Consider the following 24372-nt stretch of genomic DNA (forward strand, 5'->3'; position numbering starts at 1 on the left):
GACTCTACATTATGTCCAGTGCTTCATGGGAGTGGGTGGGCACTAAAGAGTTCTTCTGGCATGGTTTGCTTCTTTCGATTCTCTGATTGGTGGAGATTTCTCTGCATAATCATGCTGGGTAATGTAGCATGATTTTCTGCCTTTCGTGAAACACAAAATATGTCAGGCAGAATGCCAGGCAGATTTTCCATAGAGTTAACCAGGTAACCATAGAGACTGTCCCCCTGTGGTGAAAATCAAGTTTTTAATGTTGTTAATATATGTGGTGTTTTAAATATGCTTTAAGACAAACCATGTACAAATTCACAAGTTCTACCATTGCTAAGTATTTTTTTCCTTAAAACTGCAGTGAACCAAAGACAGTCTCAAAAACGCGGTTTGAAATCGCCGTTGTTCTCTACATCACAAATATGTTGTAACCGATCACGTCAACGTGCGGGCGGGCTTTAGCATATCATTAACAATGCTGCAAAGCAGGGGAGTCTCAAGAGATGCCAGGTTATCCCGGTATATTTTTCTGTTGATATGAAAAATCGGGTATATTTAGCAGGTAAAGTATATCACGATGTTATGATGAACTAAAAGCCTTCTCCACTGACATTACAAGTTGTTAAAAGCGTTTCTAAAGATACTGATTTTTTGATAACATAGTCAAGCAAAAGGCTAATCATATTAATTACAGTTATGTGTCTGACGTTGTAGAGAGCAATACATAAAACACATTAACATTCTGATACATCGATTTATAGATGACCCTGTATAATTCACTCTTGCACTTCTTCTGAATAAGTTTCTGGTTTAAACTTATGACTAAATTAAACTGAATTTATACTACAGTAAAGTTGACCAAGTGGATCAGCTATTCTGAGCTTGTGTGACTGAGTGGAGGTGGGAAGTGGGAAACTACGGTGACCCAGTAGTGCACAACACAACAAAATCTAAAAAGCCAACATAAGTTCACAACACAACGAAATTAAGCCACAACACAACGAAATGAATCCACAACACAACGGAAATGAGCCACAACACATCGGAAAATGTACAACACAACGGAAATAAGCCACAACACAACGGAAAATGTACAACACAATGGAAAATGTACAACACAACAAAATAAAGCCACAACACAACGGAAATGCTCCCGACCACTAGAGGGCTCTCGGAGCGCGGTAAAGTTAGTTTTCCATGCCACTGAGTCTAAAAAATTTAACAACACCACTTAACAGTATGTAGCTAACCATTGTATATTGACATTTATTAATTCAAAATCACCTACGTGCATTATAGCTGCATATTTATAGAATGCTTTGACGCGCTACCAGCACATGATCCCTAAGGGAACGTCCGCCAATTGTTTCAAGTTGTTAAAACGTATAATTTGTATTAATTAAAATTACTTTTAACATTCAAAAACAGACATGTTCCAAATCCAAAGCTTGATTGTATTGGTACTAGACTGACTTACTACAGCTGAAGTTCTGTAATATAATAAAAGTTTTTTTTTCTTTTATCATGTTTCAAAGGTTGTAGTTCCTATTAACCAGACTGACTTACAACAGGTGAAATTGTACCAATAGCTCCCTATATGCACAGTACACAATTTGTTTTTTATAAAAACATTAGGCATACTTTTTTTCATGTCCCAAAGCTTGTGGTAGGTTCCTAGTGACCAGACTGACTTATTACAGGTGAAATTGTGCCAGTACCTTCCTGTAATTCTGCAATTCACCAAATGGTTTGTATTTTTATTTATCAAATTATATTATAAATGATAAGTTTTAACCACTTGGTGGAATTGCGAGACGTTCCCCTCTCCAGTATAAATACACAGCTAAAATTCATGTAGGTGATTTTGAAGTATATTTTATGTCGATATACAATGGTTGCATACTGTAAAAACTAATCGTGGTATTGATAAATTAAGACTGCCGACTCTATAGAACAATGGCATGGAAAACTAACTTTATCACGTTCCCTCTAGTGGTCGGGAGCATTTCCGTTGTGTTGTACATTTTCTATGATGTCTATGCATTTTCCGTTGTGTTGTGAACTTATGTTTGCTTTTTAAATTTCATTGTGTTGTGCACTACTGGGCCACCGTAGGAAACTAATTCCACATACTAAATGAAACAAGAGTGCAGAGTTACATTCCAGCTAATTTATGGTATGAAGACATTATTTTCACAGGAAACGTTTAAATATGTCATTTTGGTGATCAAATATGAGTTTTAAGGGATACAGTTATTGACTAAAGGGGACTTTAAAATAGCCTACCTTATGTAGTCCCCACCATTTTTAGGTTGCTGGTTGTGTTCGGTCTTCTGTTTTTTATTTCATCAGCATGAAGGTAAGATCTTAATGATTTATGAATGAACCGCTTGTTTTAAAATCTTTCTACTGAGGCTATATAACTATAAGTTATGACATCCGCTTCAAACAGTACAAGCTCATGATAACTTTAGTTTACTTAACAATAAGTAAATACACTTCACCAACTAATTACTTTATCACAAAATTCCAAAGATGTCTGAGCACTTGTTTCTCTGTCGCATTAGGTCGTCGTAAAAGTATAAATGTTATCCATTACCCAGTGAGCAACATTCCAAGTCGTCTAAAGTCATATGATATTTCAGGAACAGACTGAAACTCATGAAATTAACATCCTAAGCATGTTCAATTTAAAAAAATGGTGCTTATGGACGCGTTCATAGATACCTATGGACGTGCCGCTAGATTTCACGTCACGGTCAAATTGACGCCAAACGCTATCGATTCTCATGTGGTTCTCAGCCACTTTTGTATGTTAAATTTGCATAAGATTCTGCATAACATCACATTTTGTATTTCACATAAGACATTTTTGTTAGAACAGCTTTATTATGTTTATAATTGGTTAATTATTAGGTCTACAGCATTTTCATGTTGTTCAGTTCATGGATGAACTATTTTAATGCTTATTTTGTGCACATAATTACAATCATTTCAATGCATCAGTATGTAAAAATTATTTAGCATTAATGTATAGGATAACTGCGTTACATCAGGATTCTGATCATTGCCTGCATCACCTGTGATTTTGAAGAAAATATTTTCCACAGTTTTAATATTTGCTCAAAACCCTCTGAGATACAGGGCACGGTTTGAACTTCTGTTGTGGCTTCAACCATTCTGATCACAGCCTTGTGCCCATGTGGCAAATCTTTCAGACAGAGGGAGGTGTGCGATGAGAGCCCTGCTTGTTCGCCTTGCACCCCAAACAGTGCAGGCTCTCCCATCTCAGCTGGATGTTTTCTCTTTTTGTCTGACTCTGATTTTGACCCTGACACAGGCAATCTTCTCCAGCTGGGACCCTCTGCTGTGCGTCCTAGGAGAGTGAGGTGTCTGTTTGTTTTGGGCCCGCTAAATTGTCGTCAGCATTCAGGGCTTTGGAGACTTGCTTTGCTGGTTCAAACACGGGTACACTTGGACACCACTGATCAGAAGAAATGGTATAGTATTTTTTATGTTCTTGTTGTGGCTTTTTTTTTAAAATACATTTGACTGTATGAACGTGCATTGTGTAATTTCTCCACCATCATCAAAGAACAATGCTACAGTGGTGTTGTCTAGGCCTGTTAGTCCAATTGCACAAAATATTTGCTAGACGAAATAACTTGTGTGACATTTTTTGTCAGATTCTTGTTTTAATGCGACTAAAATAAATGTATAAAGTGCATGTTGCTATGTCATCATAAAAAAATGGTGCAAATAGCTTACTTCTCTGTGCATTAATATGGGATAGCAGAAAGTATCAACATCTTTATTAAAGACAAACAATTTTTAGGATTTCCCTCTGTCTAATGTGTTCAGTCTGTGACTCCCAAAACTTGAAGATAGGACATTAGCAATGCCCGGTGGAGTGAGATTTCCTGATCAGCTTTTAGGATCTAATGAGACTTATTAACAGTAACAATCCTGAGCTTCAAGTATTTAATTAGATCATTCAACATCCCCTAAAATATGATCAAATATAATCAGTTATGCGATATAAATGTGGAGGACATGAAGGACAGAGTGAACTTTTGGTGGACTTTGATGTGCGTTGTGTAAAGAGGACAGCATATACCTAGCTTGGTTAATCGTGCATTCAGTGGCGCCGCTTGGGAAACTGGCAAGCCTCTCCTCTGTGAACGCTCCCTGGGGTATCCTCTCGGCGTGATGAAAGGGGAGCTGTCCAGAAGCAGACAGATGTCCGACCGAGTTTCTCAGCAAGGAATTGTTAGATAGCGCTCTCCGTTTAACATATACATGGATCAAACGCAATCCAAAATGGTTTGCCAAAGTTCTGCTCCGCATCCCTTTGATGACTTCTTGTGGCACACATCCAGTGAAAAACATCCAGGCATCGAAGTTCAAGGCTGAAACAGTGAGTTGTTCCGGTCTAGAAGTCAGCTTAATGAAATTAACATGGGCATGTGAACCATAACAGACGGCTCTATTGAAATGAGTAGGGCCGAGGTCATAAAAAACGTTTCTTTTTTTTGTTGGAATGCCAGAACCAATTTACAATTAACAGATAAACAGCTTGATATAACAGAAAGCCTAGGATGTTTAGTTAATGTATTTTAGTGGATCTCACCTGGTTTTGTTTCAGAACTTTAAATTAGACTTCAAGTGACAACCCAGCACAGTACAAGAGTTTTCAAACATTAAAATGTGTTAAAATTATAACAAACAGCATAGGCCCAAAAATGAAGGATAAATTTATGATGAATTATTAATAACAAAGTATATGGGAAATGTTTTCTATAAAGTCGATAAGCTTATTTATTTTGCTATCATAACTATGCACAGTTTTATATATGTAGCATTTAGCAAATTTGCCTGCTTCCCATTTTTGGGTTTTGACCCACAAGTTGAGAACCTCTGTTCTTCTGACAATAGAAGGACAACCCATGTCCTCAGCCACCTGACAGAGTTCTCGGTTCCTACTAGGAAGATTATTTTCACACAGACAGTATGATACTCGCATATACACAGTAGCAACAAAGGCATAAGGTCTCCTCTTTGAGGATTGTGATTTTCTAGTCTGTTTCAGAGCATGCACCCAGAGGAAAAGAAAGGTTGAAGAAGGCTATGGTTTCTAGTAAACCATGGTTGTTGTTTTTTGTTGTTGTTTTTTTTCATGGTTGTTAACAGGATCTGAGAACTTGTGTTTTGTCTGAAGGTTATGTGAGGAGATGCACAATTCAAATGCACATTTGAAATTCTTTTTGAGCTAACAGGTTCTTTAATCATTCATTGAATTTTAGTACGTCTGCACAGGAAATTAATTCAACAGCATTGTGCAAGTATGAGCTTGTCAGAAGTAAACATTTTCCCTGAATATCCCACCAATGCTAAAAGGCCCTTGGTAACCCACGGAAACCGATCTCCTCCGTGACAACTGGGATAAATGGTTCAGGATTCCAAGGGGTTTTCTTTTATTTCCTCTGCTCTCAGGTGCCAAGGGACTAGGAAATTGGGGTCAACATGTATTACCACCCCCTCGAGCAAGTACTTTAAGAAAAGTGTATTATTTAGGAACACTACAGCAGGGCTCTGAACCAGTTTTCTTAATCTCTAGCTCCGAGGTTACCAGTTCATTAGTCTCTAGAGATTTGAACAGCAGCATTTTCTGCCCTTTAGCTTCGATTCTAAATTGTTAGTTCAGATAATTCACTAACCCATACGCAAGCAATATGTACTATCTGTTTACCCTCCTCCTTTTGCCTGACTTCCCATGATGGTCTCTTGAAGTATGTCTTCGTCTTTATTGCAGCGTACGTGATTAGCTGAACAGACTGTACTGAGCCAACAGCGAACTTTTGACCTGCAGATAATGTGTTATATGTGTACCGCACACTTACTGTAGCGTACAAATAATTAAAGCAGTTGGCAAGACTGATATAGGCATAGGATGTGTAAACTATACAAGATAATTAGAATACTGGTGCTTTGGGCGAATATAGCCACACTAATTAAATGCAGTGTTATCAGTTGGAAAAGGAAGGGGGGTCCCTTTAGGGATAATTAAGAAAATGAATAGAAACTGGCTGTGAAATGTCACAGATATTGAACATATACAATCATAGAAAAAATAATAATAAAATGACCAGCCTTATAACAGGATTATGACTGAGAAGAGGCAGGGGAAAAAAGGGGGGCAGAGAATGTGTTTTGTACTTAATTATGTGCTTGAGTCTCATTAAATTGTTCTTCTTTGTCTTTTCTGATATTCTAAATCCCAAAGGCCTTTCCAGACTCCAGATCAGGGAAGCTGGAGAAATTAACCTCACTTTCCCAAAGGAAAGTGTCCTCAGGGATGTCATCTGTTCAGTAAGTACTAAAAGCAAACAGCCGCACAGAGGCATATACATAACACACACACATACATATTCCTTGGAGGCTAATTGCATAGGTTAAGAAACTCTCGTCGCTAAGATACACAATATTATATAACATAAAAGCTCATTTCAATATGGAAAAGTTCACCAGCTTGTCTTTGCTGATGAATATTATCATAAATGTAAATTTTTGATTAGCAGAGGAAATATAGATTTGATTTGATGATGTTTAGTTCTTAGTCGGAGATATTTCTGTTTGACAATTGAACAAAATCATTTAATCCAGTAATTGGCAAGTTACAGTCCTCTATAAAATTAACTATGCATGATATTGTTGCACAGATGTCAGGTTTTAAGTTTATCTGTGTCTGTCTGACTGAATATCTTTTTCTGAGCAAAGTGCTTGTTTCCAACACAACTAATGCTTCCCAAAAAATCCTTTTTTGCCGTGGATTGTAAAACTGTCAAATGAAATTGAAAACTTAATTGACTAGGCTTTCCTCAGGCTTCCTAGTGAAATTCATCTTTGTGCACGGCAGATGTATTTGAAGTGAAAATTGCTGTGACCTCTGTGCATACTAATGGCGTGCGCGCTTTGTCTTTCACATGGTGAGAGTGCCAGATGGGATGATGCTGGGATAACATGTTTAAACTCATAATTTTGATGCGCTATCAGCTAAAGTGCCCAGTCGATCTCTTTTGTTGGTTTTTGTAGATATATGGATACTTACGCTAAATTATGATGTTATTGTATGTTAAAATTGTTATGTATTGTTGTAATTATAAACACACTGGTAGGTAGCGCATATAGTTTTACCATTTAGCTACTGCACTTTGATATTCTTTTCGTTATTTCCCTATAGCAGTTAATTAATCAGAGGACTCTTCAGAATACTTGGCTCCATTAATAAACGTCTCCATTCAAATTTAAGCATCAGAGTTTTGGGTGAGTAGACTTTCGATGGAGGGAAAGAAATCTCAGAAAACAGCATTCCTGTAGCTCAAACAGTAGAGCGTTGGCGCTTGCAACGCCAAGGTCATGGGTTTGATTCCCAGTGAAAGCAAGAACTGATAAGAATGTAAAATGTGTACCTTGAAATGCAATGTAAGTCGCTTTGTATAAAATCGTCTGCCAAATGCATAAATGTAAATCTCTCAGATTTCATTAAAAAAAAATCTTCTTTCTGTTCCAAAGATTTGGAACAACATGAGAGTGTGTAATTGTTGACATCATTTTAATTTATTTCAAAAATGAAAATTGTCATCATTTACTAACATTCCTAACCTGTATCTCTTTTGCAATGAAAGTCAACAGAGTCCGATACTGTTTGGAGCCCAATGTTCTTCAAAACATATTTTTTTATGTGTTCTACAGAAGAAAGAATGTCATAATTCTTTCCATTAATTCCAAACCTTTTTTCTCCCTTTGATGCCACTCTATCTTCTACGTTTATTGATAAAGAGATAATGCATTAAAAGCAGTGATATGTCAATGTAACTGCTGCTACTTTAGCTGCCGCTCTCAAAATCTTACATGAAAGTTTTATTTAGTATCTTATTTCTAATCTAATGTAGAACAGATGGAGTGATGGGCACATTGACTTCAGCACAGGTGTGGGAGGAGGTACGTTATTCATTACAGGATAATGTGTCCACTGCGAACTCAAGAGTGTGATCTAGATCCATTTGAAAGTTTCCCGGAAACAAATGTGCCATTCCTTGTGCTGCATACTGCATCACTGCGTAAGCATCTCCATGGCAACAGGCATGCTATACTTCTCTTCTCTTCTCTTCTCTTCTCTTCTCTTCTCTTCTCTTCTCTTCTCTTCTCTTCTCTTCTCTTCTCTTCTCTTCTCTTCTCGTGGCAGTTCTAGGTTGGGGGATATAGGGAGGTGAGAAAAAAACCCAAATGCTCTTAAACCTGTTGTTAGGGGCAACTGCTCATGACTGCAGAGCTGACAAAGCAGGATGCAGAAATGTCTCATTTAAATATGGCTGAACACATATTCTGTTGCTTTAATCATGTTTAATAAAACTGAAGGTAACACTTCATTTTATTGTCCAATTCTCACTATTAACTAGTTGCTTATTAACATGCATATTACTAGGATATTAGCTATTTATTAGTGCTTATAAAGCACATATTAATGCCTTATTCTGTAATTAGGAGTTATTGAGGCAGAAGTCATAGTTAAAAGTTAGTTAGTAGTGAGAATTGGACCCTAATCTAAAGTGTGACCAACTGAAAATCATATGCAGGTCTTTGTCTAAAAATGGATTACCTTTTAGATCAATTAACCATAAAAATATTTTGCCATTGCACTGGGACAGGAACATTTTGCAGTGGATAATTATAAACAGATGTTTAGGAAAGTGCTGATGTATTTTTATCTGCCATCTAACATCTGAAGGCTCTAAAAACCAGAGTAATCCACTACTCTTCCTAGTTTTTAAATACCTATAGCATTTCTTTCTCAAGCCCAGTTTAATTTCTGACCCTGCTGTGCGTGTACCAGTTTTAGATGTGTGCACATTAAAGATCTGAGCGTATGTTAAAGTTAAAGTATGTTGATGTGCCTGTAATATTCTGTTAACCTCTCTGTGTATGCTGTCATCAAAGCGGTTCTTACTCTGAGGACTCATAATAACAGAGCGAGCTAAGGTTGAAGTGAATGGTCAACCTTGACAATGACCCCTTTCTCCAGCACTCTGTCTGTAGTCCTGTAAAACAGACTCACATTCTCTGTGTGTCTCTCTGGGAGGAAGCATCTCTAAACCATTACAGGAAAAAGCCATATAAACTTCTGGAGGCTCTCCACTTCTTCATTTTACATATTTATGTCACGACAAACATTTTATTTATGCATTTCCTCTGTATAATATACATATGCAGGAAGGCACCATAATGTTCGTAAGCTTTGATCAGCAAGTAAAAAAAATTACTTGTGTGATAGCACATCTAGCTAAATCATAAAGCAGAGCTGTGCTCTTACAGCATAAACAATTGATTGGCACATAAAACAGTGCATTAAGTGAAATGTGCACAATGCAAAAACTTGTAGATCATCACAGAGCGACTCCACAATGGGGTTTTGATATTCTCTGAACATTAAAATGTGACATTAGGATATAAAGTTCTCACTGAGGTATAAAGAGCGCATAAGTGCTCTGTCGAAGTAACTGATCTTTCATAAAAGCTGTCTCATTTGACAAACTCTTCCAGCTGAAACAATGAACTGTTGTCTGCATATTGCCTGTGTGGGTTCAACCGAGAGTCTTTTGACAGTCACAACGCTCAGATATATTGGAAATAAAAATATCTGCAAAGAGGTTTTCCTGAGCAGTCAGTGATTAAAGATGCCCTTTCTACAGCACAAAGGATGAAGCAATCTAACCTAAACTAATTTTGTCAAATTTCTTTTTATGTTGTCTAGTTGCATTTTATAAGCAAAAAGGGCCATTTTCATTTGGCTGTCATGAACAGTGACTAAGCTTTACAGCCATGGATTGCCTTAAATTAAATGCATCATGTCTGAGCTGTGGTCATGTGACATCATGCACTCACTACAGTCTTAAATGTCTCTGTCTCATCATAAAATTCACATATGTATACATTTAAAGGGGATGTTAAACATGATGTCCTTGAGAAAGGTCACGTACCTCAGTGTATATATTGTACATTCCCACTGGCGTCTGATTTAGTGTGAAAGGCACCTCTTGTATAGACTCGTCGGGAGAACAAGGCGATGAAAGGGAGGTTCCTTTAACAGTGATTAGTAGCAGGGCTAGATTGCTTCAATTAGCGTGTAATCGTCTCTGACATTAGAGGTGAATGGCCTGACGCCTGAACGATTCTCAAATACCATCACCCTCCGTCCCCTTCTGAATATCAATGATTATCATCATGGTCATGGTCCTCACTCCTCCAGTGTCTTCCTGGGGGATATTTCTGTCCTTTTTGATGGCAGGATCATATCTTTGCATGTCACTTACATCATTTCACTTGTGTCATTTGCAGAGTCGTTTCAATGCTGCCCTTCAAGAACACTTCTGATTCATCAAAGACGGATGTCAGCTTTTTGACAATTTAAAGGTCAGCAAACTGCACATGGCTCCTGGTTTCTGCAGGAAAAAGAATAGTAATATGGGACATAGAGTGAAAAAAGTTAGAATATTTGAATCACCCTGATATTTTTTTCATTTTCACTATGGTGGGATTGAAACGTCTGAGAAGTATAATACCTTATCCGGGCATTTTTCTAATTTTATGCAACCTTTTTTCATTACAAATTATATTATTGGCACGAGTGAAAGGTTGAATTGAATTTTTAATTAAATATGTTGTTATATATATAATTTTTAGATGATACATTACATTTACAAATACATTTAGCTTTGACATTTATATCATAATCTCATAAATTTTGGGAAATCCTGCTTTGATAGACATTACCTCAAAGCATAGGTGTAGTTGTCCAATTGGAGATCTTTGATGGAGCCATAAGGCAATTGATATAAACACTCTCAAGTAATTTATTCCAGCATTATCTAATAAACTGAATTTAAAAGTGTCTTATTTAAGAGGAGCTATACATGTACATTATATACACAGAGGGTTTCTTAGTGAACATGATTTGGATTCAGTGAGTCAGATTGGCCCTAATCAAAATTAGAATTACCTACTCAGAGTCAGATCTGTCAGCGTCTCTGATGGTTGAAACTCGCCTGTCCTTTGGTCTTCCTCCAAGCTTTTTAATTGCTCTCTCTCCTCATATGACCCCTTATCTTCCTCTCTTGAATCTTTCCATTTTTGTTCTATTTTGCCAAAGCCAAGATTCTAATAATAAAACTCTGAAATAATGCAAATAAAAGTACTTCTTTAAAGTTGCCACTCTTTGTCTAGATTACAGCTGAATAAATATACAAATACAGAATTTATTTTATACAAAATGAATTAAGCATTTAAAGTTTTAAGATCATAAGAAACATAAATTCAGTCAAGTGTGTCCAGACTTGACTGGTGCTCAAAAGCATTTCAGTAAGCTGAAAAACATAATACTGTAACACTATTTTAATAAGATAGACAGTTTGACAATAATATCTGTGTAGCTCTTTAATTTTAAAAGCAGACAGCAAGTCTTTAGAGACGGGAAGCGTCTTAGTTTAATTGCTTGTTCACTGTCAGAGTACTTCTATTATCTTGTACAGCAAACACTTGTGGCTTCATTGTAATGTGATGCTGGGTCCAGCTTTATCTTTATATGTTTGATCTCTGCGCTCCAAGCGTCCTAGAACCATGATTAAATCTCAGCACAGATTAAGATGCACACTGCGACAATAACTGTAAATTATTATTTTACTTCCCAGTTATTAAAACCCAGCTGTGCGGCCCATGTATTACTCAGGGAGTCAGTGTGGTTTTTGATTAGAGTCTGGTGAGTGATGGATGACTTCAGCACTGATGAGGTCTATTACTTTCACGTGACTTTGTATCTCCCCGTGGTCAGTTGCTGGGTGGTAAAGTTGTTCTGATATATATCTCTGTTTTTATGAGAATGAACACAGGCGAATGGAACCCAGCTAGAGCCTCTGAAGTACCAAGCCGAATCTGACATAAATCCAGCTGTATGGCAGTTAAAAGCCTTCATTTTCTCTCTCTTATATTTTTCTCACTATACTTTTTCCACATAATCCTCTCTTGCATTACCTTGACCTTTTGTAGTTATTTTCTGTTTGTCATGATGTTTGTAGACATTGGGATTTTTGGTGTGTGTACTCAGGTCTTTGTCCCTGCTGAGCTTAACATTAGTCTAGCATCTTCAAACTCCTGTATTATATCTTTCCATGCAAACTTGAGATAATCCTATAATCCCTGTTCATTTAATACACTCATCTCATCATGTCTACTGTGTGTAGTAGATGCCCACACTTGTTTGCTTGTATCTTTTGTGTCTCTTATTGCGTCACTTCAAATGGCTGGAAACAGAGTCCAAGGCATATACATATTTCATATCGGCCATTAAATTGTATGTAATTGCTTTTTTTCTTGAAATTACTGCCATTTTGGTGACTTAATGGGAGGAACGGTCCACATATGTGTTGCCACATGGAAGTCGGAGAAAAAAAAAAAAACATTTTTACCTGCTTTTGGCGCTTGAATGTTTCTTTTGGACCCTGGCTATTAGTGTGAGCCTACTTATCAATTAACATTTTTTGAGAATGCACAAGTAGTGTGGACTATCTATATGGACATAATGTAAATTGGTTTGGAGGTTTAACGTATCAATTTCTGCCAAGGACTGTGGGTTAAGCACATATAGTAAGGTGTTGTAATATACTGTGCTATTAATTTACAGTACCACTAAAAGACTCTGGCACTTAAATGGCAGTAAAATTGTGTAATTGAAATGATTGCTTTAAATTGAAATAGTTAACTGGTCAATTTAAAATCAGTTTCTTATGCTGGAAAGTTTACACGTTTTTCACTACATTAGAAGAAAAGGTTTCATATAGAACCTTTTAGGGGTTTCCGTCATGCGATCATTTTATGGATTTAGTTTTATCTAATTACTTTTGCTTCAATTCGTTTTTATGTTTAAATTTTTAATCATCCTCGACCTAACCACAGACTCTACTGTTTACTAACCCCTGCATAACTGAAACATTATAGAAACCCTATAAATCCCCAAATAACAGAAGATTACACACTAACACATCTCTCCCTATATTAATATTGTGTAAACCCCCACAAAATAACACTCAATTTCATTATTTATTTCCCGTATGCAGTCTGACTTTTTTCTTTTAAGTACAATGAACTTTCAATAATATTTGCCCGTAATAAATGCATTTCATTTGGTTAATTTCACTGTTTGGGTTTACAGTACATGAAGTAAAAGCCACAAAACTCCAATTTTGATATCATGGGCTCTCTCTATTACCTGACATTAACCTTTTCAAACAATAACATATTGCAAAAAGTGCCTAAAAAACATAATAGTGCATACAGAAAATGTGAGATTAAATAATTTAATAATATCTCTTCATTTAAATTCAAGTGTTGTGATAAGTGGATAAAATAGCAATGAATCATGAGAAGCACTTCAAATAATTTTGAAAAGTAGCCCTCTCTAAAAGCTAGGGAGAGATGGAAATTACAATTCATCATCAGTTCCCGAATCTTGTATTCGATTAATTGCGTCCTCATATGGCACCACCTGAAAATACACCTCCGCGTTGGCCCTACCACCCAACCTCCTGATGTGGAGTCAGAGAGGAAGAGAAGAAAAGGTGAAATAAATATGTTCTACCTAATCCAAATAAATGTAAATAACAGTCAAGCGTAAGTTTTTGTTCCTTTTCCACTTCATTTACTCTGAAGGGAAATGATGAATATTAAATGTGTTTACTTTGTCTCTCCTCTGTTAGGAAGAGCCCGGCCATAATGACACTGCCCAGATTGGGTGGCGTTATTAATTCCACACACAAAAGCAATCCATCAATGTTCTTCCAATCTCTCGAAGCCGCGATCCAGAGAGTGTTAATTGTGAAACACGCTGGGGAAGGACGGGAAATGGATTCAACCATTCTGGATTGGTTTTGACACAGTACATTTTTATTCCTCGGATCACTAGGGGGAATGATAAAGTTGTTAATGATCCAATTAATCATCGTATAATCATTGCAAACTGGTGGAATGTATAGCATTTGAAAACGAAATGAATGTTTATCGGATTATAATTGCAACCAACTATAAAAGCTTTTGTCAGGCAGTTAACCAGGTATGTTCGAAAGGTTGTGAAATGCATCTTTAAGTTTACACAGTTAACTTAAATTTTCTGTCACTGTTTTCTCACCCTCATTCTTTCCAACTGATAGTGACCATCTCTGTCAAGCTCCAAAAAGTAACATATGACGAATACACTACATTTCAACAGTTTGACATAGATGGTCAATATAAATTACTGTTGTATGAAAAGAATAAGTGAATATTCTTTAAACCTGTCCCCCTCTGAAAAATATATTGTGGGTTTTGAACAACACGAGGGTGAGTAAATATTTGACAAATTTTCTATTTTGGAGTGTCTTAAAGCTTAATTAAAGGCATAAGATGAATGTTCCCCTATATAGTCCAACCTTTCTTATCCAAAAAAAAATTGCTTTTTTGGTCACTTATAGACAGAATATTTATAGAAAGCGACACACACATCAAGACAACATAATATAAGTTCACTCACCTAGTCCTAGCCTATCACTTAGAGCAAAAATCCATCCTTCTGTCCTTTTAAACGTCCGTGTTAAAAGAGCTTGTTCGGCCATTTAGCGAAGCTGGTTGCTGTAGCCTATATCCAACTTTGGCACGGGGTCCTCCTTCATTTTTAATTTGTAGCTGTTGTTTGAATGGTAGTTTAGTAAATGTGTTTGCGATCAAATATGCAATATCTCTACTCTCCATAGTTACATCAGCAGTAGCAGTTCAAACTAATCACGTCATTTACGTCTCTTCGATGATTGGTTGACATTACAAGGGAGGCAAGCCTCCTCTGACATGTCCTCATGTCTCAACATTCCTAATCGCTTAAAGTGAAATACTCGATGGTGATTGGCAAATTCCTTTTACCAATGGAGGCACAAGTCTCCGGCTATGGATTTGCCTCCTCCTCCCCTTCTCTATCCCCTCAGACTCACGTTTCGCAGATGCGGCACATTCGGGGAAGAGGCTTGCGGTGGTTACACTTACAGTGGTGAAATTACAAACAAGAAATACACATTCTGAGACATAAAATGAATGACTGGGAATTTTATTAACATTAAATCATCATTCTCCCATTTTCACCTCAATTTTTAGTAGGCTGTTCCTCCCTTGCCTCCCCTGACGAGCCACCACTGATCTTGATCAAGTCGATGGAAACTCCTCAGGTTGGCTTCAAACATCTATGTCTATAAGCAGAAATGTATAAGGCATGCACTAGCTCAAAAATACATTAATTAACCAGGATAGAAGCTTTTGAAGCTTTCTAAAAGCTGCGTAGGCTAAGACATGTTAACACTAGAAAGCCAAAGTGTATTTTCTTTCGGAGATGTTTATCCATGAGACTCAACAGTACTTGAACTTGTGACTGTAAACACAACACAAATACTAAATAATAAACTGCATGAATTGCAACCAACATGATCATTATCACTTGTTATACAAAGCATTTTAATAGATTGAATATTTATCTGGGTTGTGCGCCATTCAAAATTAAATTAAGAGTGTCTTAAAATAAATTCAATTTCTAGTTTTGAATTGAGGTAGCAAATAGGGTGCAGTATTGCAATTTGATTGTAATTAAATTAAAATGAATTGAAATTCAAATAAATTCATATAGCTGTCATTAACTAGAAAAGCGAAGTTTGTTGAAAGTAAAAAGTTTTAGAGATGGATGGATGGATGAATGTTTCTGAATAACTTGATATTAATTTGATACACATTGAGTCAGTCATTCTATTGAACTATTCTCTATACTTAACCTATGTTTTATAATTATTATCATTATTATTCATACCTGATGTGACTTAGACACCATAAAGAGGGTTATTAAAGGAACATTTAATCAGTCTGGGATGGGGAGTTTAAACCATTATTCTAATTGACTGCCTTTTAGATGTAATAAATCATACTGTACATGTTTACCTTTGACATTCTTTTAATGTTCTTAAGAGTACTATAATACCATTTCGTGCTTGAGAAAATAGTCATTGTATGAATATTAATGTGTTACCTCTCTAGGCAGCTCATTTAAAATGAATGAACGCAACCCTTGGGCAGAGATGGGCCTGTATAAACACCAGGAGCTCATTAAAACTCGATTGTTTTGTAATGTGCACCTGTCTAAAAGAGTAAAGAGGTACAGATGTGGAGATGGACCGATCTAGGATCAGAGGTTACCGGCGTAATGTTCTTTAGATTTAAATAATTTACCATGAACCACTTCAGCAGTGAATGCCCTTTCCATTAGCTCGATTTTATGGAAATTGAATAAAACCTGGAATACAATCACTTACCTATGAAATGGACAGATAGCACGTGTGTGAGCTACGTGAACCAGTTATACATATATTTGCATTCAGGTATAAATTACAAGGTTGTATAAGCATGGTCTGAAATTAGCAGGGTAGGCAGTTTTTTTCTTGTATTTTGCATATCAACAAAGGAAAAACATGCACATTTAAATCGCATGTGTGTATCTATAAATAAATGTAAGTCTCAGCGTTTCTAATTCATATGTTATGGCTTAACATTATCCAAATGTCTGTTCACTCACACTTATTTACCCTGAATCAACATGTCATTTTTCTGTAAGGGTACAGCTCAAAGTTATTCATGCACAGAGACCAAAAAAATACTTTTAGATGTCTTGTTCCATGTCGAATGAGTAACAGCCAGCAGAGCAAAGGATGAGCTCATCTATGTGTCTTTCTGTAGCCTGAGCTTGACAGATGCGCACATGTAAAATATATTTTTAAATCGAAACATCACTCCTATCTACAACACGGTCCCTGTCAAATTAAGTTCCACTGCCTATTCCATATACATGTAGGTTTACATCCTTTTTTTAATCTTTCTGTAGTTTTTCAACCTCGTGTTGTTCCTCTTCAGCTGTAATTGGCAGCGAGTAGAGTCTGCAAGTTACCATGGTAACCTATGTTTTATCAGGGTAGTGTGTTGAGTCGTCAAACAGAGCCGCCTACATGAGTCTGGAGAACATTGCTGTGTTACAGTCCTGTGAGTGAACCGCCGTATCCCATAATCACATGAAAATTGAAAATTATTTCATCATTTTACTCACCATTATGTTGTTCCAGACCAATATGACTTACTTTTTTCGGGGGAACACAAAATTCGGTCCTTAATGTTTAATATCTCAAAATATCTTCATTCATTTTCCACAGATGAAAATAAGTCTAGAATAAGTTAAGAACGAAATAAGAGGATAGGATATCAGAATTGTCATTTTTGGGTAAACTATCATTTTAAGCATCACATTAGCTGTTATTGAGCTGTTATCTGGCTGTGATAATGCAATCATGAGGTGCATCAGACATCAGAGCATTATTGTACTATTTACATATTCATGAATATATGTGTCGAGACCGTTGTTCATTTGCTCGTTCAGTACATAATGAATGCAACGTGAGCAGAAATGAATAAATCCGGACACAACTGTAGCCGACACGACTGCGTTTTGTGGATGGTGATATTGATCTGATTTTACCACATATGGAGGTTTGGATTGAGTTAGTAAAAATCTGGTTTGTTTATTGCTGTTGAGACTACAAACAACTAAGCAGATTTTGGTAGGATAAATAAAAAAATTGGGTTGTTTGTGGGCTGTCTGCAAATACTCCATCTTTTGTTATAAGAAATATAATCTGTGATCATTTACTCGCGCTCATTTCATTTCAAAACACATTTGACTTTCTTTTCTCCGTAGAAGGTGAATTTAGGAAGACAGTGTTGGTTGCTATTTTCCATGCAGTTACAATGAATGACAATTGAAGCTTTAAAAGAAAAACACCATAAACTATAATAAAAGTGATCCGTATGATCGTGTATCCTATATTTCAAGTGTTCTGAAGCCATACAATAGCACTGAATAGAGATTCACTCTGTTTCACCAAGGGCCCAACAACTTCGCTATTGAGACCTACTTCAAGACTACTGCAATTATATTGTCTTACCTTTAGACAGTTTTATGTTCAATAAATCTTGACATATACAGAGCGTGGTATGTTATATAAAAGGTACATCTAGGACATATTTTCTTGTCTCCTTGAAAACAGTTTGCTTTAAGATGTTTTTCAGCCTGACATTCTATGCATCTTATTGCTCAAAGTGTACACTATTTCTGAAAATAAACAGGATCTAATCAGAACAGCTCTGCCGGAAAACATGATCAGAAACTGAACTGAAATGTTCGACTGCTCGCAATGCTTCTTGGAATATGTTCAAGGTGTGAAAGAAGTCACCTGGACAGGTACTATGATATATGGAGGGAATGATCGTTATTCAGTGTGGTAGTGAAGGTCTATGTAATTTGTTTGATATTTTTGACTCCGCTATAAGACAGCAAATGACAGTTTTCTTTTTTCCTACAGTCAACTGAAGTTATCCCCCATACAGATCACCATCAATTCAACAACATACAACATCGTTCGCCCATGACACATCAAGGATTCATGCATCATGCAACAAAAGTCTTTTGAGGTAAACGTTTAGTTCAAAATACTCCGTATTCCCCTGAGCGAAGTGCTAAAATCATGAAACTGTGACAGAAAAATATGGCTTTCAGCAGGTCAGTGACCCTGAGCTCAAGATTTGACAGGAAACGACTCGCCGCCCTTGTCAAAGTGAAGACGGCGGATGACTTTAAGAGCCTGTGACATGTTTTCTGAAGATAACTGGACCGATGAGAACTTGCTGTTTGGACAGGAACTAGAAGGTGTTTTAGGCAGAGCCTTTTTATTGCAATTGGCAAGATGATTTATGCCCATTGATGTGGGATTTAATGACTAAGTGCTGCCAAGTGAGTCAAAGGGCACTTTAACCAGTATTATGGATTAAAAAGGTATGAATTGTAATGCAGTACATCTGACTTTTTATATTTCATTACCATTTCTCTCTTCTACTCAGGGGCACAGAGCAGTTTATATGAGTTATCCCACATCTTTGAAGCTCTCCTAACACAATTTAATATTCTTTTGGATGTCGAATCTAATAACAACGTCATTTAGAGTGGCATAATTTCTCTTTACTGCCCTGGTTACCTGCCACCCATCCGATAATTGCATCAGGAAGAAAGATTTACGCAAGGAAATATATTGATGGCTTTTAGTTAAAAAGCAAGAGAAGATTAAGTCTCCAAAGATAAATGCTAGCAAGAGACAAACTAATAATTACATGTCAACGTGGACAAACATGTTTGAGTTTGACGTGATTTATTTTAGCACTCTGGGACTTGTAGTTTGTTTACTGAGTGAGAAATCAGACCTGTCATTTTTCATATGGCCAGCAAACACATGATTAGTACATACATTAAACTCCACATGCGAGAGGAAGCACTTAAGCCTTGGTGCCATAGACTAACGACGCTTAAAGGGACACTCCACCCATTAGCATTAAGCTTTGCATTGTTAGAAACCCAGTCATAATGTTGAATGGTCGTGCAACACTCTCTCATTTTCCCGAGACGGGAGAAATCCGTTATTTACCTCTTACACTTCCTCCTACAATGACGCAAAAATTGTCATTTTGCGTCATTGTAGTAGGAAGTGTAAGAGGGGGGGATTTCTGTTGAGACTACAGACACTCGTTCCTCACGTTTATATACTGTCTATGGTTCCTCATCTTTCCCAGGGGGTGGGAACCGCTCACGCTACAGACCTATTACCGATCAGTGGGTGGGACTTTACTCTCTGAAACTGAAAGCAATATCCTCCATCTTGTTTGAAGCTAAGCTAACAGGCGCTGTGGAGACAGATGTAAAGTTATGACAATAGCGGAGGAGAGTGCTCAATATGATATAGAAGAAGAGGATTTCGGAAGTCTGATGCTTGAATCAGGTGTTTGTGGCTACCTTTACAAGCCGCATTATAGCGAAGAGCAGCCGAGGCAGAAGACCTGCCTGCCGCGGACGAGGAGCCCAGACTGGCTCGAGTTAGGGCGGACTGGTGGCGCCGGTGATCTCACTATGCAACTACGAACCGCTACGGACACAGAGATAGAGTCCGTCTGCGGCAAAGAATTTCAACAATGACAATTTCTCCTGGACGAAATCTCTGAATCAGACGAGGACACGGACGTTTGTGTTGTGAACTATCCTAGTTTCGCACCGCATATGTTCTGACTGAACATCCAGGTACCATGCAATAATTCACCTTTTCGAAAGAAATACAAACGAGGAGTAATGCACTAATGAGTTCGCCAACTAACTAGACATTTTGTGTGAAATCAATTTCAAGCTCTGGTGGTAGCTAGCCTTGTAGACGGAAGAGTGATTTCTCTTATAGGCAGATATGCGCTTTCTGGATTAGTGGGAGTGGCTTGCGGAGCTGTGCAATGTGGTGCATTGTGGGAGTTATTTTTTGTCTTTCCTCGGTCACAAAGGCACCAAATTCAAAATTTATTTTACATTTCGACTACATACATGACACACTTTAAATAAAAAACAATGTTCAAATGGGTGGAATGCCCCTTTAACCCTGGGGTTAACATAATTTTAAACCCCAGGTAAAGGCCATTTTAAATGCTGCATTAAGCAACGTTCCACACTTGTAATTTTGCAAGGGGTTTAGCACCTCTTTTAACCCTGAATTAGAAAACCTGTTTGCTCTGCTAGCCCAAACTGCGGTGCCAAAGGTATTCAGTATGAATCAAGCTGGTGGTAGAATCTAACAGAAAGTTGTTAAGCAACAGGCAACCAAACAAACTGCTTCAGTGCTTACCTTAATAAATATTTATGCAATGCTGTTAAGGTAACGGTAGAGTATTGTAGAAGTGCACTATTCAAAGTCATGAATAGTGCACTTTCAAAAAGGGGGTTATTGAGATAAATTGAGTAGTATTTGGCTGATCATGCAATCCCAGCACATCTGCCTCCTTGAGGTGACCCTCATAAAACAAAAAAACAAAACAAAAATTGTGAAACTGAAAAAAGAGCGAGCCTACAGTACACAACATTCCCTTGCATTATATTTTAGGGCTTCTTTTTATACCAGAATGTTTAGGTAAATGTTGGTCTGACTAAATTTTGAACCATTTTAATTAGGGTGACGGCTGCAAAATGAGATATATGTGTATTTATAGATAGATGGATAGAGAGCAGACTGCCAGTTATCGTGCAGAACGTACATTTACACTCAAGTCAACATATGGTTATCTTGTTTATATTGTTTCATGCGTTCATGTTGAGAAAAAAAGAATATCAACATGCTCGGTTGAAAGTTGGCTCCTCAGTTTGATAAAAATGGCCATTTGCAGAGAAAATGCACTCCACCGACAGACGTTGCAGGGACGCACATAACGGTGTACTAGTGCCAAGCAAAGTTTATTTTAGCGCTTGTTTTCTGTTCTTAAACCTGTCTCCCACAACAAAACTTAAAGGAAGCATATGTATCGAGATCATTTTGCTTTCGGATGAGCTATCTTCTCGGCTCACTCTGGGGTACAGCACTTACCTGTGGTCGTGAATGCAGTGATGCACAGCTGTCTGTCCTCATTTGACTGGTGTTTGAATTTCATGCGATTTCATGGTGTTGACTGGTGATATTCATGATAACTCCGTTTCACCAGACAAATCTTTCCAGATGATATGATGATATCCATTTTGTAAGGTAATTTAGTAAAATCATTTTGATCAAAGTAATTCCAAACTTCGCTGCGCTGACGACAACATTCTGTGATCAAATACTATCAATTCGTTATCAAGCTCCACAGTGCCAACTAGTGCATTTAGTTAAAACTGTGAGTTTTAGTTTGCGTGCTTAGGATTTCACTGCATTTATGGCCAGCAGAGCAACATATTATTTTTATTTTTCAAATAATAATTAAATATTGAATATTTGACTATTCCGTGCACACCCCTTTTTAAAAACGATCTCATCAGTAACATGGCGTGCAGATTGTGAATTGATTTTCATCCTATTGTTTTTTGTAGTGTGTATGGCAAGACTTTGCCTCTTGGTAGGACTCTTCTCTTAATTTTACCCACTGTGGAAAAAGGCCTTGCAGCTTTTGTAGCATCTGTTTCGAGAGCCGCAGCAGGGAAGCATCTAAAATGCAAGGTTCACTTCATCCGAGAAAGTTGCATAGCCCTCAGAATGCGTCCTTAATGTGATCACACACTGTTACCTCAGTCTCTTCTGTTTTCTCAGCAGGGCTTCTGCTTTGTTTTACCACAATTTCACTTTACACCCAACGTGCCGAGCCCAGCTCACTTTGAATTAACTCTCCGCTTTACTGCTTGCCATCAGGAAACAATGCACCCCTTCGTGTGGGCTCGTCAGGCAGCGAGACTGAGTCTGAGGTGCTGCTGTGGAGAACTGACTGAAGCTGGAATACCGCAGTGCCTTCTGTGTAAATACAGCTTAGATCATAGCGTTCCAGATACTGTCAAGCTTCTCCACTTAGCTGGGTCAAGTGATGGTCAATGAGTACGGGAAAGATCTCGTTGAGGGTTCTCATGACCTGCTGTTTGACGAATGAGACTGATGTTATGCTAATGTACATCTGGAGATCTGATTTTGTTTTCTTTTGTTTTTTTCCCTGACTAGGGGGGTGATGTGTAACTCTGGAAAGCCTTAGAGTTTTCGATTATTGTTGCAGTTTTAAATTATATTGCAGCTTTAAATCAAGGCAATTTTTTTCAAGGGGTGTTTGAGCTATTCTCCATTCTCAGGACATCTCCGTCTGACGGGCTGCTGCCTTGCTGTGTTAATATACTCTGGTTCCATAGAGTAATTCACACTGCACAACAAATTCATTTTTTTTCTCCCTTGTTCTTCCTCATTATATGGTGGCAAAGCAATTAAAATGACATTTTACCAGCTGAGTAGTAAATTGTCTATTACCCCCAAAACATAGGCTCCATTTAGTAACAGCTCCTGAGGTTCAAAGTATTGTCTTATCTAAAACGTGATTGAATTAAGATTTTGTTGTCTCTACTGGGACTAGTGAGTCAAGGTTTGGTTACCATGGCCCTGTTAACCCCTGCTGGTGGATGTTGTAACAACAGCATTCTGCAGGCAATCTAATCTAATCTAATCTAATCTAATCTAATCTAATCTAATATATATTTATGTATAGTATACCAGTGATATTATTTTTGGGCTTAGTCGCTAATGAAGGGCTTGAGACTATACATGTTGTTTTGATTCCATCAGTGTTGTCATGATGTCATTTTTTGTGGCTTTAGACTGACCGATTGATTGATTGAGGCGCAGGATAGTAATAAAAGCCTTGAGGCAGTGAGTGTTCTTTCTGCAATCATCCAATAAGCATTGTCATATCATTTACCTGCGGCTTAATGTCACTTGGTATTATAGGCCTTCTTGGCTGGGGTGGCTAAAAACGTGGTGGTGTTACAATCAGGATATTGAATAAACTGCAATCCAATTAAGTAATCAATGCTTTAATCCAGTTTGGTTCTAACCTCTGACTGATCAACTGTCTCCTCCATCATTGATGAAGTATTGATGCTGTAATAGTGACTACCATCCTGTTCTATCCAGTCGATTGAAACTTTTTTTTTGACACTTTTAGCCCATCTGTGTTATAAATAAGCACATCATCAGTAAACATGAAAATTGAAATGCTTGCCTGGGCCGCAGATAGTTAAGCATATGATAATTGTTTTGTGTGAAACTGTGGTACGGGGCAGCGTGTTTTAATGACACCCCTCTAATGTAACACACTTCACTGAGTGTCCCAGTAATGAGGCCATCACTCCCCTTCTTTAGCTAATGCTGACAGAGAGTTATTGAGTACATATGCTTGCTCACTGGCAGAATCTTTTAGAGTTAAAATAATGTCTGACGGGTTAAATGAATGAGATGAAGTGTCTGGAAAACCTGAAGGCAAACAACTGTTTATTAGAGGATAAATAACCCCCAGAAGCAATTGTTCCGCTTCAGTTTTCTATCTTTCAGTCAGGCAATCAGAATAGATGGACAGCAGGTTATTCTGGACAAAAACCAGAGAGGGGAAAAAAAGGAAAGAAATGTTGAAGGCTTCAGCTTTTTTCCTGGTGAATAAAATCACCAGCCTGAACAGCAGTAAATCTAAAACTGACACAAAGTCACAGAGCGACTCCGTTATAGATCGGATAGAATGTATTAAGCTAACTGCAATATTTCATACTAAAGGTGCTGTGTAGTTTGTGTCAAGCCAGCATATTCATCCTTTACTGAACTGAGAAAAACCTGCATATGGCTGAAGTTGCTTTTTAATATGAGGATAATGATAGAT

Source organism: Abramis brama (assembly GCF_963993115.1).
Source record: "Abramis brama genome assembly, chromosome: 13".
In the NCBI taxonomy this organism is placed as follows: Eukaryota; Metazoa; Chordata; class Actinopteri; order Cypriniformes; family Leuciscidae; genus Abramis; species Abramis brama.